At 35.7% G+C, this 14753-nt stretch overlaps 1 protein-coding gene across 1 annotated transcript in view; it reads right to left on the reverse strand.

The window, feature by feature from the left end:
* LOC119595444 (serine/threonine-protein kinase Kist-like) overlaps positions 1–14753 on the reverse strand; it is a gene marked incomplete in the record, with an annotated part of 37988 nt that overhangs the window by 17798 nt on the left and 5437 nt on the right.

Below are 14753 nucleotides of genomic sequence, written 5' to 3' on the forward strand. Positions count from 1 at the left end.
CCCATTCTCTTTCCCCAAAGTTTTCATATTCCCCCTTAAACTAATCTAACTCCTTTCCCCACTCGACCCCAACCCCTTTTAAATCACCAATTCCTTTCCCCCTTTAAAACCCAAATAACACTAAAATCAACCACCCTTCCCAAAAAATTAAAATATATGCTACCAAACCCAGAGTCCCAGCACATTTCTCTTGCTTTTTAAACCCTTAAAACCCTTAACCCTTTAAAAAAATGACAAATTTAAACCCTTTAAAAAAAGGCTAACAGCAAAAATCACATCTACGAAAAAACGGAGTAACTTGCAAAAAGGAGGCAAGGGGTCTTGAACCCCGTGTTTAGTGGAGTGTTGGGCCAAAACCTAAAGCCACATACCCAAGGGGGTTGCCGGTTTAGGACTTTTTGGGCCACACACAGGGACCAAAAACCGCAGCGAATTTAATTTTCAAAAAGCTACAAAATGCCAGTATTGATTTCCTTTTTTGGTGTGCATTTGTGAAATTTTTGGGGTAATGACTGTTATGAAATGAAGAGATAAGTAAAAAAAATTTAGGAAGGAAAAAGGTTTTTTAAAATGCATTTTCTTATTCTGAAATTTGAAGCAAAAAAAATTATCTTGGGTGTTCAGGGAAAAATCCCTTCGAAAAACTGTAAAATTTACTCCCAAAAAAAAGGGAAATTACATGAATTTCAGGGGGAAAAATTTTTCTTTTCCCGAGTATTAGATAATTTTTAAATTTTTTGGGTTTTTAAAAATTAAAAGTTTTTTTTTTTTTTTTTTTTTTTTTTTTTTTTTTTTTTTTTTTTTTTTTTTTTTTTTTTTTTTTTTTTTCTTTTTTTTGGGGGATACGCATTTTCTTTATTTTTATTTCCAAATAGTGACCCTTTTTTCCAAAAGAGGGGTTTAAATTTGGAAAAAAAATGATATAACCCTTCTTTTTTAATTATAAAGCCCAAAACCAATATTGTAAAGCCATTTAAAGCAGGTTGAAATAAAAAACTACCAACGAAGCTTAAAAAAAAAATTTCCTTCAATAATTCCAAAAAAAATTAAAAGTTTCTTTAAAAAATTTAAATCTGCGGGAAATTTAAAAATTTTAATTTTTTTTTTTTTCGTTCATGGAAGCACTACAAAATACTGGTTTTTGGGCCACCAACCCCAATCCAAAGGGAAATGGCCCAGGAAGCAAAGGGTTTAAATATTAAAAAAAATATTTTTATTAAAAAAAAAAAAAAAAAAAATTTAAAGATGAAAAAATTTGAATCTACTTTTTTTTAAAATTTTTTTTAAAAAATTATTTTACAAAAATGATGGGGTTTTATGGTGTCTTTGTATGTCCTATTAGCTAATTTCTGGCAAAAAATAATTTGATGCAGCATATTGTTCCAAATACATAATTGTACAAGCTTCATGACTATACTGAATGCATTCCTATGTATAGTGATTTTTCATGCCTGGGAAAAATTTTTTAGAATTACATAAAGAATTTGTCTCGGCACCTATTTCCTTTTTACCTTTAGCACAAAAGCAAAGCTTAGTGAGAGTGAACAGGATATCAAAACTATCATAGTTACATGAAATACTGCCTTTGAAATACACCTGAACTTTGTAGCACTAGAATTGAGACTGCTCAGTGACATAATCATCCAACAATCTCTTTACGTAAGAATGCAATCACAAAAATGTTTTTATTTTGACTGTGCGTTAAAAACCAAAAGGGGAAATGGGTTGGGGCAGCACCCTGTCTTTCAATCTCAAATTTGTGGGGGCTGTATCATGGGGTTCATTAAAATAAAGGGATGTTATTTATTTTATAGAACCTCAAGACTAAAGAACATTTTTAGTAAATTTTTTTTTTTTTGTTTTTCACAGGAAAATTTAAAATTTTTCCCCCCTCAATGGTTTCCGTTTTCCTCGCTGTCCTGACATTGGTTTCAGCATGAAACAAACAATGTCAACATTTAAAAAATTTTTACTTTTACTCCTTTGCTTACTTCAAAATGGGATGTTCTGTCACTGTAATTTAAAAACTTTTTCAGTATAAAAACAGTTTCCATGAACAAAAACCCTCAAAAAGTGGAAAAGGGATCCATCCATTACATTCTTGCCTTGTGTACTATAAAACTGGCTTTTTAAAAGGGCCCTTTTAAATACTAGTCCTAACAAAAATATATGAAAAAAATGCTACTGTCAAAAAGTTTAAAAAGCCCCAAAAAATTAAAAATTTGAGAAATTTTTAAGACATGGAAAATACTGCTACTCTTCAATCCTTTAAAAAAATACTGGGGGTTTTTTAAACATCCCCCAAGAGGTTTAAATAGAAACCCCTCTAAAAGGTGGGGGGAAAATTTTTAAAACTGGTTATTAATCATTTTCCCTAAAGACATGACCAAAAAAATTTTAAAAGAAAACTGTTTGGGGGGGTTCCCCAACGGAAAACCCTAAAATGAGCACAAAAAAAATGATGGGGAAAATTGAAAAAGGTTTGGCCACATTATTACTTTCCCGCTTCCCCCTGGCGAAAAGTTTAGGAAAAAAAATGGGTTTAATTTTAAAACTGTAACAAAATAAAAAAAAAAAAGGAAAGAGTACCACGCCTTTTCTATTGTCTGTCTTTTGACCAAAAGCAAAGATATTTTTAACTTCCATGAAAATGCAGTTGGTAGCAACAAGAATTTTTTTTGAAAAAATAACCCTTTTAACCCCCACTTTCCCCGCATTTAAAGGAAATGTATCCTTTATCAAGGGCACAGTTTGAAAAAAATTTCAATGAGGGCCCGTCCCCGCTAATTAGAAAATTTTCCCTTTTGTTTTTTCAAAAAAAGGGGGGTAAAAAAGGGGCTGTTCTCATTTTTTTTTTTTTTCAAAAATGTTTTTTAAAAAAAAATGGGTAGGAAACAAAAAACATTTAGTCCCTTCCTTTTGCCCCGAAAAAAAAACTCTGCCCGATTAAAGGGAAATCTAATCTTAGAAGCACAGAAGTTTTCGGGCATTTGGGGGACCCTTTCCCTATCAAAATAAAATTCGGGGAAAAAAAGCATGAAAAAAAAATTGTACCAACTAAATTGTATTTAAATTTCCCGCACCCCCTCAAAAACCCAAATGTTCTTGGGGAAATGATGAAAAAATTTTATCAGTATCAAAATAACACTTTCTGGGGGAAAAAATGGAAAATAATTTTTCATTTGTGCATTTTCAGCAAGTTGGCTCTTATTTTAAAAATGCTAAACCCTAAAAACCTTTTTCAATAGCACATTTCTTTTGCAACCGAATTTCTCCTAAGGGAAAAAAGTTTTTCAAAAGGGACATTTTTAAAAAGGGCCTATTTACTAACAACTTTGGCAACAGATGTCATTATGTACAGAGCAAAAATGAACATAAAAAAATAAAAAAATTTTCTCCCTTTTAAAAACCCCCCAAAAGGGGGGGCAAAATTTCCATAACCCCACCCTCTCTTAAACTCTTTTAACCCGGGACAAACGGGAAGGATAAAAAAACCTTGGAAAATTATACAAATTACAAAGGGGGTTTTTTTCCCCTTTACCAAAAAGGGAGGGAAATAAATTTTGGGCAATTTTTAAAAATTTTTAAAAAAATATGAGGATTTCAGTATTTTAAAAAAACCCTTGCATAACAAAATTTTCTTTGGAAAAAAAAAAAAAAAAAAGATTAAATAAAATAAAAATTTTAAAAACTCTTTTTTAGTTAAACTAATAATAAATATAAGCTATTTAATTCTGTTTAAACAAACACAATTTTGGGAAATATAACAAAATTTAAATTTTAAAAATTTTCCCTATATATAATGTGCCCAAAATTTTTGAAAGAGAACTATTTCCCCAAATCAAAAAGTATTTAAACCCTAGTATTATTATTTTTAAATTTTTTAAGTTTATTAAGCCAAAACCCCCAAGTGTTTTTTCTTTGCAACCCCAAGCGTTTCCGGAAACCAGGAAAAGACTAACCCACATCTCTCAAAAAACCCCCAACCAAAGCCTTTTGAACGGGGGAAGAGGACAAAAAGGGAAAGGAATGGAAAAATAGAAGAAAAAACCCGGGGAAAAACTGATAATTTAAATGGCTTACAAAATAACGAGGGAATACTGGGAAAAAAAAGAAATGAAGAAAGAAAACTTCCCAACAGAAAAAATAATAAAAAGAAAATAAAACAATTTGGGGAAAAGAAAAAGGCCCAAAGAAAAGGGAAAAAAAAAAGGAATCCAAAAAAAATGGGACACATGCAAAAAACCGCCACAAGACTACACTGGTTTGGATCTTCTCTTACAGCAACCCCGAAAAAAAGTGAAAATTTTTAAGAATTTTGATACAACAAATGAGGCTGCCATTTCTCTTTTTGAGCATGTATTAAATCAAAAAAATTATTCATTTACTATGCCTAATTTAAGTCACATTAAATATCAATGAAAAATTTAAAAAAGGGAAAAAAAAAAATAAAGCCCTGATGGGGAAAAGAAAAAAAGTACCGGGAAAAATCAAGATTTTTTTGGGTGAACACAAGAAAGAAAAAAACCCCGGTGTTCAACCAAAAATAAAATAACAATGCTTTTTGTGGGTTTTAACCAAATTTCTTCAAATAACAGTAAACCCTTAAAACCTTAAAAGCCTTCATGTGTTTCTAAAAAAAATGGGATTTTCTAGAAAAGGTTTAATACCTGAACCTAAAAAACCCTTCCTCAAAATTTCTAAAAAAAAAAAAACAGATTAACTATTGGGTTTGTTTCAGGCTGCAGTGGCACCATTATTCTTTTTTTAAAAAATTTTCTTTAAAAATAACACAAATTTACTGAAAAATTATTTAGTGCATTTTCTTACCCCAATTTTGGTTTAACCTTCACATCAAAAACTTTTTTATTCTTGGGTTCGGGTACCCTCTACTTTTCTGCTTAAACGGCCCTAAAACTCTTTTTAATTGGTCCACAAATTCCCAAAAAACTTCATTTAAAACCCTGAAAACACCCCAGTTTGTCAGGGGGTTACGTGTACATTTGAAAACACGCAAGCCTAAACATTTTGAAAAAAAGGCGGACGTCAATCCCCCTTTTGAGCTTGTCAAGCCTGTGGAAAGGTCCCCAACCCAACCCCCCAAAGAAAGCATTTGGGGCCTGCGGGTTTTGCGGGGAGAACGGGGTTCCTTAAATGGGCCAGGCCACTGGCCAAGGGGCTGCTCCCCAAAAATTAATTATGCTGTTTAAAGAAAGCAGCTTCAAAAGGGAAGGAAAAAGGGTTCTTTTGGTTAAAGAAAAAATCCATACTACTACCAAATAAAAGAAATAAATATATCAAACAACATTTAAAAACAATAAAAATGTTTAATTACAAATTACCTCTATTTATAATATTTAATAGAAATAGGTAGCTGAAAACCTATTATCTTAATAACAGACATAAAAAATTCCTTTTGTCAAAGAAATTTGGATCAAAGAAATTTGGGGGGAAAGTTCATTTCTGAAAGGTTGATAGCTGAACAAATTTCCCATTCCTTTGTTGCTTGTGGGTTTTTGCATTTTTGTTTCAAAAAGTATTTCCCCCTGGCTTCTTTTGTTGTCTGTTGACTTTAAAGGGTTTTACGGGGAAACCAGTGGTTTTTTCAAGTTGCTTTGGGTTCCCACGGGGCTCAAACTGTGACAAAATGGGCCCGACTTTTCAGTGCTGATGGGGGCAATGGCATTTGTGGTGATCATGGGTGCTTGATGGGAGGGTTGGGGGGGCCTGCCCCAAAAAACCACCTGTTTTGGGCATCAGCTCCCCACGACCGGTTGCTTGGAAAGAAAAGGATTGAGCCCCAAAACCCGGCAGGCGGGAGGCCCTTCAGGGGCTGCTGCGGGTTTGGTGTGGGGGCTACTTTTTGGGACCCTTTTGTCACTTCATTTTGAGTTTAAATTCTGTGTTGCAGGTTTTGGTTTGGGGGCTGACTTTCCGGGGTTTGGGTTGGCATCAAGGTTTGGTTAACCCATGCCATAGACGTTTTACATGTTGGTTTTTGGCCCGATTCAAAAAGGGTTGCAAAAACCTTGATTGAGGGCTGATACCGTTTCCCTTTTTTATTTTCCCAAATTGGCGGACCCAAACATTTATCACTTTTTAATGAAAGAATTTTTTTGAACTGGAAAAATATTAAAAATCGTCTGGAAGCAAACTGCCAATTTACTGGGAGTATTGCCAAGGTTTTTTGTACAAATGGGGGGAACCAGGGTTTGACTGGCTCACCACCACCTTTTCTTGGGTGCAGACACAATGGATGCAAAGTAAAAGCCCTCTCTGCACTTGTGTAAAAATTTTTGTAGGCAGTCTGCAGTTAATCCCTGCTCCCTGCATGTACTGGTTTATTCCATGGGGACCAAATTTTGGTCACGCATTTTCTTTTTTGGTGGCTCCTGACTGATTTGGGGTCCCCTCCCACGCATCACAACTGTTCTTTCAAATCCTGGGGGAGGAGACCACAGTGGGGGAAGCAACAGGTGGCATTTATGTGAGGGAGCCCCCAAAGGGGCCCCTCTGGGGCCTGAGTGACCTTTTGGGGCAAAGATGGATTTAAAACAAAAACTGTGAAAGTAAAGGACTGGGGCAGTTTGGGGGCACAGTTGAAGTCATGGGAGCGAGGGGGGGCTCCCCCGGGGGGGCACGGGGCTCTTGGGCACCAAAGGGAAAAAAGGGAAATCACCCCCGCTGATTTTGTGTCTTGGGCCGTCAAAAAAAATTGAAAAACCCGTGTGTGGCTGACACAGGAAGTGCCCGCAGAAATTCTCTGAGAGGTTTGGGGACCTCCAGAGCCTTTTCCCAGCTCCTTGGGGTCCTTTTGGGACCACCCGGGGATGAAATTTTTCCTTTTATGGACTTCACCAGTCTTCAACCAGCTGCAGAACCGAGTTTGCAGATTCGATCCCGATGGGAGGGAAAAATGCAATCTTTAGCCCTCTCAACTAAACTCTCGGGGACGTGCCTTGAAAATGACCCGCTTCTGCAGGGTCATCTTTTGGGGCCATTTCTTATTAGGGTTTTCCCCCCTTTAAAATCCAGTCTTTTCTCTCAGCACTCGGAAAAAAGAGCTTTAAAACTGCTCTGGCTTTAAATGGGCAACCCCCCCCCAGCTGGAATTTCCGGGGGGCACCTTTCCCTTAGGGATGCGGGGCTGAGGACCTCTGGGGCCGGCTTTTTAGGGGTTTTTCCAGCCGCAGAGTGACGGGGAAACCCGGGGTACACGCCAATTTTTTGCTGCATCACAGCCCGGGGGGGGAACGGGGATGGGGAGGCTGAAAGGAGGAAAAAACGTTTTAAAAAATATTAAAAATAAATATAAAAAAAAAGAGAGATGGGAGAGATAGAGAGAGAGAGAGGGGAGAGGGGAGAGAGAGGGGAGGGGAAAAAGAGGGGAGAGAGAGAGAGAAGAGAAGAGAGAAAAAGAGAGAAAGAGGAAAAAGGAGGAAAGAGAAGAGAAAAGAGAAGAGAAAAAAAAAGAGAAAGAGGGAAAAAGGGAAAAAAAGAGAAAAAGAAAAGAAAAAAGAGAGAAGAGAGAAGAGATAAGAGGGGGGAGAGGAGGGGAGAGAGAGAGGAAAAGGGGGAGGGAGAGGGAGAGAGAGATAAAGAGAGAGAGAGAGAAAAAGAGAACCAAGTAAAAAAAAAAAAAAAAAAAAAAATCTAACCCAAAAATAACTGACAAAAATACTTTTGTACCCAAAAAAAAAATGAAAAAACATACATAATTTTTGCATACAGGGGACAAAATAGGCCTGAATAAAAAAATGATACTTTCCCTTATTTCAGCCTTTGGATTTTCTAATATTCAACCTACTCGTTAAATACCCTGCCATGTAATCAAATACATACATCCACACTCATCAACTTCTACAAATACCAACCCATTAACCCACTGGACCGAAAATCTGGGAAATTTGGTTACCCAGCCCCAAAAATTCAGACGTGACAGCACATCACCTGTGTAAACTTTTGACTCCACACAAAAAACCCCAGCCCTAAAAACTCATCCCCTTTGGGTTTTAAACCTTTGGAAAAATTGATGGGGGAGCCTGAGAGAAACCCCAGCCGGAACCCGGGGCTTCTGGGATCAGACAGGGGAAACGAAACTTGGGTTTTCCCCATACTGGAGATTCAGTTGCAGGGCCCCACAAACGTGCAAGGGAAAAATTTTTTAAAAATTTTTTAAAAATGGGGAGAAAAAACTTAAGAGGTCTTAAGAGGGAAAGGGAATTTCAAATATTAAATTAAAATGATTTAGTGTCATGAATAATGATAGCAAATTTTTCCCCTCTGGTTTAAAATTTTTATTCTATCTTCCATTCTTTTTTAAAAAAAATAAAACACTTCATTTCATAAAAATGTGAAATTTCAGATTTTTTTTCAAGAAATATAATTTTTCCGGGCAGGCAAAAATTTAATAATATAAATCTAAATAATTTTGGGTAAAACAAGGTTAATTTTCCCAATATTTTTGCACACAGAAGCAAATTACTGAGGCTTTGTCTGCCCAAAAATCCAATTACTGTAAAAAACATACTGATCCCAAAAAAATTTAAATTTTGTATTTTCTCGCCTTTTTTATATTATTACCCTTATTTCTTATGTTTACTATTTATTTTATTTTAGAAAGGAATTGGGAAATGTAAACAAAACTACCCTTTACTATTCCTCTTGATCACTACTGTTTTTTACCCTCAAAATTCAGACCATGAAAAAAGGGTCTTTTTAAATTTCTTTGGAAACTCCTTTTTTTAGAGTCCTTTCCCCCAATTGGGTCTGGAGGTTTGGGAAATTTCTGGCCAAAAAACAAAAACTAGTTTGCTATCACTTCACTTTACCTCATGTACTGCACACAAACCCGAAAGATGGATAGGAAAATATAGTTTTTCTTTATTTTTAGACAGGCTTTTTGGGCTAATTTAGGTTTTAAATTACTTTAGTGCCCCTCTGCACCCTTTTTAGCCAATTTCCTGAGACGGGTACTTTTTTGGGGGAATTTTTAAGTCCCAAAAAGGTTTAGGAAGGATACAAGGGGAAAATTTTTTTTTAAAACAAATTTTTTAAAAATTTAAAAATCTTCCATATAGTTTTTTAACCTCAAACACTTAAAAAAAAAATTTCCTTTTTTGAATTTATTTCCATTCTGGTTTGTGGGACAGTGAAACAAATTTTAAAATAAATTTTATCCCCCAGCTCCGACAATCGGTGGATATCCCGTTTTAAAAAAAAATTTACCCCCCGAACAAGAAAGAAAAAAACAACCAAATACTTCCAACGAAAACACTTTCTTTTCCCCCCACCACCGGGCCCCCACCCACACGTAAAAACCCAAAAGCTTCGCATTCATCCCCATCACCTTCCCCGCACTCCAAAACTTTCCCCCCCTCCTGGCCCCCTTTAAAGGGCCCCCTTTGGGGGACCCAAGACCTGGGGAGGTCCGGAAAAAAAGCCGGGGGCAAAGGAAAGGGAAAGGGGTTTGGTCCCAAAAAGATTTTATTCCAAAAGCTTTGGGTGTATTTCATGCCATCATAAAAAGGCAAGGGAAAAAAAAGGGGGGGGGCCCAAAGGCCCTTTAAAATCAAATTGAAGCAATACTGAAAAAGGAATAATTTATTTATAGCCCAAACAAATTCCTTTCCGTCGGGGGGCAAAAAATTTTTCCTTTTTTGTGAAAAAAGGAAAACCCCGAGGAATATAAAGGAAAAAAAACCCTAAAAAATATTTATATAAATATAAAAATATAGAAAAAAATTATATATATATAAAAATATTTTATAAATATATTATTAAAAAATTAAGATACATAATAGATAATAAATAATAGGTTTTAAAGTAAATTTATAAATGGGATATACCCAAATACATTAACAAAAAACCACAAACAAAACTACATAAATATATAATAAATATTTAAAAATATATAAATATAATAATTATTTGATATTTAGAAAAGACCCAAAATACAACATATATTAAAAAAATATATATAAATATATATTTTAAATTTTTATAATACCCCAAAAACATACTTTTACAATTTTAATACCCCATAAAAATAAAAAAACATTATAAATAATTTCATTGGGGAAAAATAATGTAAAACATATGGATTGGGGATTAAAAAAGGGATATACACATAACTACATTTAAAATAAAATAAATAAAAAAAAGGAAAATTATTAATAAAATATAATAGATATTTTAAAAAATAATTTTAGGGGGAAAAATTTTATTAAAACACCCACACACACACAAAATTTTAAAATTTGATATAAGATATATAATAATATTATATATTTTAATAATCTTAAATATAATATATTATATTTTAAATTTAAAAATTAAAAATATAGGCATAAAAAGAAAAAAAAAAAAACTAAAAAATGGGAAAATTTCTTAAAAATTTTCATATAAAATTCCTCCGAAAATTTAAATTATGAAAAAATGCAAAAGTTCTTTTTTTAAAAAAAATTTTACCCATTTAAAAAAACCTAATTTTGGAGTTTGTATTCAAAAAAAAAAGGGGCCAAAATTTCTGGGTTTTCTTTTTTTAAAAAAATAAAATTAATGATATAAGGGAAATCTTTACATTTATTTAACATTTGAAATTTTTTTTGAATCATTTCAAAAAAGACATTATAAATAAAAATTTATAACCGAAATGGCAGTTTTTAATTTCCGAAAAACCTGGGCAAAAAAATTTTTTTTTCCCTCTTCTTCTTTTTTTCATATTAAAAAATACTCACACCCTTTTAATTTTTAGAATACAAAATGGAAACACCAGAAACTTACCTAAAGTTTTAGACAAGACAAAAGTTATTCAAAAAGGGAAATAAGGGTTCTCTGAAAAAAATGAAATAAATAAAAATTCCCCTTTTCTATAATGAAATAAAATACACAATTAATTGGTGCTCCACACCCCAGAAATTTAAAACTTTTATGGAGAAAAAAGGAAATGCCAATCAAAAAGCAAAAATATTAAAACTAACGTAAAAATATGAAAAAAAAAAAAAAATTTAATGGCTATTTGCACTTTTTTATGGCAATGAAAAAGGGAAAAGGAAAAAAAAAGAAAATATAGAAAAAAAAAAAAAGCAAGGGAGGGGGGGGGGGGGAAAAGAGGAGGGGAAAAAGAAATAGAAAAAGGGAAGGGGGGGGGAGGGGGGGGGAGGGGGAAAGGGGGGGGGGAAAAGAGAGAGAGAGAGGGAGGGGAGGGGGGGAAAGGGGGGGGGGGAGAGAGAGGGAAGGACAGGAGAGAGAAGGAGAGAAAGAAAAAAGAGAAAAGGGGAGGAGAGGAGAGGGAAAGGAGGAGGAGGGGAAGGGGGGAGGAGGAGGGGGGGAAGGGAGGAGGGAGGGAAAGGAGGGAGGGAGGGAGGGAGGGGAGGGGAAGGGAGGGAGGGAGGGAGGGAGGGAGGAAGGGAGGGAAAGTGGGAGGGGGAAAGAGGGGGAAAAAAAGAGGAAAAAAAAGCGAGGAAAGAGGGGGGGGGGGGGGGGAAAAGAAAAAAAAAGAGAAAGAAAGAAAAGAGGGGGGGAAAGAAAAAAGGGAAAGGGAAAGAGAAGGGAAAAGGAGAAGAAAGAAAAAGGGGCGAGAGAGAGAGGGGAGAGAGAAAGAGAAGAAAAGGAGAGGAGAGAGAGAGAGATGAGAGAGAGAGAGAGGGAAGAAGAAGAGAGAGAAGAAAAAGAAGAAAAAGAAAAAAAAAAAAAAAGAAAAAAAAGAAAAAAGAAAGAAAGAAAAAAAAAAGAAAAAAAGGGGAAAAGAAAGGAGAGAGGAAGAAAAATAAAAAAAAAAAAAAAGAGAGAGAAAAGGGAAAGAAATTTAAGAAAAAAAACGAGAAGAAAGAAAAAAAAAAGAGGCAGAAACACAGTCTGATGGGCAAGGAACAAATGGCGTCAGTGCAGTTATCAAAATTGAGTCACAATGAAAAAAAGTGATGATGTGTGTTGACTGAGGGTGAGAGGCAATGTTCCAAAGGTGATAGAGGGAAATTTCTTCAGTAAAAATTTTGTTGTAAAAGATTTTTGGTTTTTCTGTTCCGTCCAAATAAAAAAAAGGGAAAAAATGCTGAAACCAGTGCCGGGACCTTGGCATGTTCAGGACTTTTGAAGCATGTAGGGATTTTTGCACATGAAAAAAAATAGTTATGGAACCAATACCCCCTTCCTTCTAGGGGATATGGTTCAAAAATTACATATCAAGGATGTTTCTGCATGATTTGGCGTCCCAAAAAAAATAAATAAAAATTAAAAAACACTCATGATAAACCCCATTCAAAAACGTAAATGGGTCTCCCCATGATGCTTTCAAGTTCAAAAATGTAAAGTTTAAAATGAAAGTGAAAATAAAAAAAAAACAACCAAAAAAGTAATTTGTAAATTAACAAACTAAAACTGATGGGGGAGAAAACTTTTTAAAGCACAAAAAAAAAATTATCAAAAAAAAAAATAAAAATAAAACAAGCCTGTGCATGAGAAAGGCAAGGTACAAGGGGGGGTGATGTGGGGTGAAGGGGGGGGTGAGAGGTAGGGTGTAGAGCGCCAAGCGAGCGCTCACCCGCTGGGGAGGGCCCCGGGACTTAGGACCCCGGCTCTTTGCTGGACAGGGCCGCCACACCACGCCCAAACTAGAAAGAGAGTGTCACGACACCTATGTAACTAACAGGAGGCACCGCATTTTGGGGGGGGTTTTTTTGTGGAGGCACTGAGCTTCCCGGGGGTTCCTAAAAATTTTTTTGCAAGCACCTGGCTGACTGAGAATGGTACAGGTGAGACCCGGGCTCAATCAGCCTTTGGTAAAACTGGGATGGCCCAGATCTCCCCCAGACAGCAGGGGAACCCACCCCCTGATAAAGATGAGAAAGCCCAGATGATCAAATTTACTAGGGAAAAAACATTTTGTCGTACCGGGGGGTGGTGACTTGTAAAGATCCAGCAAAGGGCTCCCGCTTGCCCCGGGCATCTGACATGTAAGGGGAAATCTACGAAAAAGGGGTTTTGTGCATGTGTTTCCCCTTGTGAGGATGCAGCCTGATGTGGGCTATACAAAAACCAGGCAAGAGGGGGGTTTAGGCCCCGCCCCGGGCCCCCCCCAACGCTCCTCCAGGCCTTGTTAATCAATGGCACAACTCACTCAATATATAGCACCTTTACAAAAAGGGCAGACTATGAATTTGCGGCTAGTTTTGGGCAGAACTCGGAAAATTTTAAAAAAATCTAAAGAAAAAAAACCAAAGTGCCACTGATCTTAAAATCAATGGCAAGGAACCCCTTTTTGTTTTTCTCTTTTTTTTCTTTCTTTTTTTTTTCTCTTTTTTCTTCTTTTTTTTTCTCCCTATATAAAACAAAAACTCAAAAATTTAAAAATTTATGAATGCTAGAACTGCCACAAAGTTGTCACAGAGTAATAGGCACAAAGGGGCACTATGGGCTAGCATTCCCCTTTCGAAGAGGGTGAAAGGGGTGCGCACCCCTGCCTCGGCCAAGCTGCCACTTTACACCAAACCTCTGCCCCTTTCAAATTAAAAAATCCCCGACCGAGTGAACAAAAAAAAAAACCCACCCTCCCCAAACCCCCCCGCCCCCCCCTTTTCTTGCCAAGAGGAAACCTATCCCTGGCAAGGCTCTAGAAGAGAGTGCGGGGGGCAATGTGGTGGTGATTAAAAGGAGCCGGCCTACCTCCATGCGTTACTTAAACACGTCAAAAAAAAATTTTACCAGAAACAAAAAAAAAATAATAAAAAAACTGAAACAACAAAATGAGGCAAACTACTTCTGGGATTACTGAAATCTTCTCCAGGAATGATTTTGGGAAGACTGCAACAAAAAAAATCCAACAAAAGATGTTAAAGATCAAGCAGGAATCCGGGAAGAAAGGCACTTTTTTGGAATATTTGACTATTTTTTTATAGATTTTTTATAAAACCAAAAAAAATAATCGAATAATGTCTTTAAATAAATGCTCTTTGGAAAGGGAATAAGGATTTTCCAAAAAATTTTTTTGTTACTACCGGGAAAATTGAATACAAAAAAAAAGGTTTGGGGGGGGGGAGGGGAGTTTGGAATGAAAGGCGACACTACACAGGGCAAAACAAAAGGAAGAAGAGTTTTTTTTCTTAAAAAAAAAAAAAAGACAAGACAACTCTTAACAATATCTTTTGTAAAATTTTTTAAATTCTTCTTTTTCTCTTCTTCTTCCCTTTTCATGTATATTTTTTCCTTTTTTTCTCCTTTTTTCATTGATTTTAAAACCATATCAAGCAAAAAGATTGACGCTCCTCCTTTCCCTTTCCCCTTTAAAGGGCCAGCACGGGATTGAAGTAGAACAAAGGGGGGGAAGCCAACCACGCCCGGGGAAACTTACCTTCTTGGTCCAAACCCGCGGAAAAGGGGCAGGGGGTGGGGCTCCCAACTTACCCCCTATGGGGCACCCGCATTCCCCTCACCCCTTCCGTGATGTTTGGTCATAATACTTGGGCACTGTCACAAAGGTGGTCGCAAAGAGGAAAAAAAAGCCCGGGGTTTAAAATTTCAGTGGGAGAGTCAGAAAAGAACCTTTATCTTTAATATTTAGAAGGTCCTAATTTGTTTCAACCAAAAAGGGTTTTGAAATAAAATTTGCTAAGAAGAATAAGTTTAAATGATAGTTTTTTTCAAAAAAATTTTTAAATTTCAAAGATTTTTTATTTCTATAAAGAACTTCATTTAAAAATAAAGAATAGAATGCATTTTTATCTCCCTACAAATTAACAAATAAAAAAATTTAA

This window comes from Penaeus monodon, chromosome 36 (genome assembly GCF_015228065.2).
Source record: "Penaeus monodon isolate SGIC_2016 chromosome 36, NSTDA_Pmon_1, whole genome shotgun sequence".
NCBI classification, from domain to species: Eukaryota; Metazoa; Arthropoda; class Malacostraca; order Decapoda; family Penaeidae; genus Penaeus; species Penaeus monodon.